The sequence below is a fragment of the Rhincodon typus genome, chromosome 18, assembly GCF_021869965.1.
Source record: "Rhincodon typus isolate 14 chromosome 18, sRhiTyp1.1, whole genome shotgun sequence".
NCBI lineage: Eukaryota > Metazoa > Chordata > Chondrichthyes > Orectolobiformes > Rhincodontidae > Rhincodon > Rhincodon typus.
The window spans coordinates 43,807,353-43,811,785 of NC_063349.1; positions in this window are offsets into that span (position 1 = coordinate 43,807,353).

Genomic DNA, 4,433 nt, shown 5'->3' on the forward strand with positions numbered 1-4,433 from the left:
CTCGTCCCTGCCTCCCTAACCTGTTCTTCCTCCCACCTATCCCCTCCTCCCACCTCAAGCCGCACCTCCATCTCCTACCGACCAACCTCATCCCGCCCCCTTGACCTGTCCGTCCTCCCTGGACTGACCTATCCCCTTCCTAACTCCCTACCTACACTCACCTTTACTGGCTCCATCCCCGCCTCTTCGACCTGTTTTTATCCTCTCCTCTATCCCTCTTCTATCCACCTCCCACTCTCTCCCTATTTATTTCAGAACCCCCTTCCCCTCCCCCTTTTCTGATGAAGGGTCTAGGCCCGAAACGTCAGCCTCTCTGCTCCTATGATGCTGCTTGGCCTGCTGTGTTCATCCAGCCCTGCACCTTGTAGTCTCCCACCTACGCCTTGTTGTGAAGTTTATTAAAAATAAATTTTCTGTGGGTATTATGTTGCGTCGGAAACAGGAGAATTGGTAGGTTCAAGACCCACTCCAGAGTCTTGAGCACATAACTGATGCAGTCTTCGCAGATTTTATATAAAATCCAAAATCTGCTTTCTAAAGGCGACTTTTAACACGTTAGGAGGCCCACTGTATCAAGGTTGACAGTCCACATCCAGCACTGTCAGAGGTGACACGTCTTGCAGGTGTGAAAGATCTCAGAGCCATTACCTCCAAATAAAAATTATTTGGCAGATGGAGTCTCATGCGTGAAAATGTGAACTCGTCCACTTTGGCAGGAAGAACAGAACAGCAGGAGTAAACCTACACTTCAAAAAGTACTTCCCATCCTAGGGAAGGTTGAGAGATTAGATAAAAGTGTTCAAAATAATGAGGGGATCTAGTCAAGGTAGATAGAGACTTGAAATTGGTGGAAAGGTCGAGATCCAGAGAATACCAAGACAAGATGATCGCCAAAAAGCAACAAAAAAGTGAAACCCCTTTTTGCGTAGAAAATGGTTAGGATCTGGATGCACTGCCTAAGGGCATTGTGGGGGCATATTCAATCATGTTTTCAGCTCTTTTATTAATCATCTAACTCTCCAGTTTAGTATAGATCAGGTCATTTTTCAGTCCAAGTACTTGCAGTGATTTCTTACTGACAAGAATTGGAACTAAAATGCTGAAACCATTCTCCTGAACATTACTGGAATTGACAGCATGCTTTTATTCAGGGCAGCCAGCATCTTTTGCACCACTGATGCTTGCCTGGCCAACATTTGACAATTTTTAATTCAGTTTCCCAGCATCTGCAATATTTTGCTTTTGTACTAAGATGATTTACAGGCTCTTGAGTCCTAAAGGGTTCAAGTCCTGTCAAGTGTAAACCTGAGACAACACAGTGTGGAACTGGAGGAACACAGCAGGTCAGGCAGCATCAGAAAGTTGATGTTTTGGGTTGGAACCCTTTAGAGTTCTGAAGAAGGGTCCTGACCCGAAACGTCAATTTTCCTACTCCTCTGATGCTACCTGACCTGCTGTGTTCCTCCAGCTCCACACTGTGTTGTCTCTGCCTCCAGCATCTTCAGTTATTGCTATCTCCAAGTGTAAGTCTGATAGATCTTTATAAAACAAGGCAAATACAACAGACATGCATCATTCCAATAGTTAACTGATCAGCCAGCATGTACCCAAATTTGTATTATTCTTCCAAAAGAAGTGGGAGTCACTGGCAAGGCAAGTATTAGTTGCCCATCTCTAAATGCCTTTAAACTGAGTGGCCTGCTAGACCATTTCAGAGTGCAGTAAAGAATCAACCGCATTGCTGCAAGTTCGGAATTTTATGTGGGCCAGACCTTAAGGACATTAGCAACTCACATAGGTTTTTTTCGACACTTGATGATAGTTTCATTATTTGTATTCTGTTTCAGGTATTAGAAGGAGCAAGTATGAGAAGAGATCAGTCTCACACTAGGGATTCACCCTAATGATAGCTACTGACCATACTTGCTAAAATTGTTCATGTGAACAACAGTTTCCATCAATATCTGTGCAGGAAGAGATCAACACCTACATCAATCACATGACAGAGGAGTAACTGAGGAAAGGGAAGGATCCCAGTAGAAATCAAATTTAGCAAAAGACTGATTGCAATCAAAGCACACTGTGAATTACAACTAGTATTCACTGTCAATATCACTTTTTTTTATTTTGTGTTTGTTTTTAAAACACTGTGGACTGAAATGACAAAGAGTTGTTTTAAAACTAATGTTTGAAAGGGTAGTATATTTTGAAAATAAGTAACCATTGTAGGCATTGTGTAAATAACTGTTGAACAAGCAGTAATTGAAGTTTGGGAGAGCAGCATGATAGTTCAGTGGTTAGCCCTGCTGCCTCATAGTGCGAGGGATCTGGGTTCAATTCCACCCTCAGGTGGCTGTCTGTATGTGGTTTGCACATTCTCTGAAGGGTTTCCTCCCACAATCCAAAGATGTGCAGGTTGAACCTAAACTGCTAAATTGCCCAGGGATTTACAGGCTAGTGGGTGAGCCATGGGAAATGCAGGGTTACAAGGATAGGGTTAGGTGCATCTGGGTGGGATGCTCTTCAGAGGGCTAGTGTCGACCTGATAGATCAAATGGCCTGCTTACATACAGTAGGGATTCAACACAACTTTTGGCAACAAGAAGTTGGTTGGTCTATGGACTAGTAACCTGTTATTGATGACAGAGGCATTTTTGCCTGCCAACAGGTAACAACTTGGAGCTGGGAATAAGTTACAGAAAGGGAGAAGTGCTCAGTTTTTCCCCAGCTTGGAGGAATAGCTTATTGTTTTCTTTGCAGTCAAAACTCCCTGTAAACGTGAAGAAAACCACCTTCAATACTTGTTTGCTGCAGTGTTCCAGCAAAGCTCAGCACAAGCTGGAAGAACAACACCTCATTTTCCACTTGGGGACCCTGCAGCCCTCAGAACTCAATATCGAGTTCAATAATTTCAGGGCCTAAACTCTCCCATGTCCCAGCCCCCTACCCCACACACCAGGCCTTGTTATCACATAGCCTGCCATTACACACTGCCTGTTGTTAGTCACTAACAGTCCCCATTAACAACTGTTCACCCTCCTAGCCAGATCGTTATCAACTCCTTTGTCTGTCCAACTGTTCATCTCTCTCTTTAGGCTCTATCCAATCGTTTACTCCTTACCGCACCCCCATCCCTATTTTCTGCATATACACTGATGTTTTCCCAGCTACCATCAGTTCTGAGAAAGGGTAATTAGACCTGCAACATTAACTCTGACTTTTTTCTTCACAGATGCTGCCAGATATACTGAGCTTTACCAGCAACTCTGTTTTTGTTCCTGATTTACAGCATCCGCAGCTCTTTCGGTTTTTATTCAATAGTTGTTGTAAGATTGAAAAGTCTTAACTGAAAAGTCAAATACTTTGAGTGAACCAACCACCTTTGTGCCTCTTACTACCCAGTGGAAGCATCTAGAGAAAGATGACTGAAGCAATGTGCTGACCAGAAGAGACATAAGGATCATCTTAACAACAGAAGCTGGAAAAACACAGCAGGTCTGGCAGTATCTGTGGTGAGAAAGTAGAGTTAACGTTTTGGGTCCAATGACCTTTCTTCAGAATGTCGTGCAGAAAGGGTCACTGAACCTAAAATGTTAACTCAGACTAAAGGAGCATAATCTTAAAATTAGAGCCAGGTCCTTCAGACGCAATGTCAGGAAACTCTTTTTCACATAAAGAGGAGTGAAAATCTGGACTTCTCTCCCCAAAAATCTCTTTAGGTTCAGGAGTGACAATTAAAAATGTTCACATTCAGAAATGATCAGACATAGGGAAGGCAGAAGCTATTGACAGATTTGAAATTAAGGATAGCAGTTTTAAACTCAATTCATTATTTAAATAAAACAGGTTTGTTAGATCAGGATAGACGGTAAATTTTACTTGATGTGAGATTCGACACAGGTAGCAGAGCTTAATTTGGGTGAGCTGAAGTTTACAATTGGTAGATCATAGGAGGTCAGCCAGGGTATTACAATATCCATCTGGAGGTAACTGACCTATGGATGAAGGTTTCAGCAAATTATGGGCTGAAGCACGGTGATGTCAAGGGACATTATAATATGGAAGTAATTCTTTGGTCAAAAAGGACACCAGGATTGTGAAGCATCCAAAATTCTTACAGGAGTCAATGGTCCTGGAGTAGCGGAGGCTGAGAGGGCTGTTATAGAGGTTTATAAAATCATGAGCGGTGTGGATAGGCTAAATAACCAATGTCTTTTTCCTAGGGCAGGGATTCCAAAACTAGACAACATGGGTTTAAGGTGAGAGGGGAAAGATTTAAAAGGGATGTAAGGGGTAACTTTATCACGCAGAGGGTGGAGTGTGTTTGGAATGGATTGCCAGTGGAAAGTTTTTTTTTATTCATTCACAGGATGAGGGTGTCGCTGACCAGGCAGCATTTATTATTCATCCCTAATTGTCCGGAGGACAGTTAA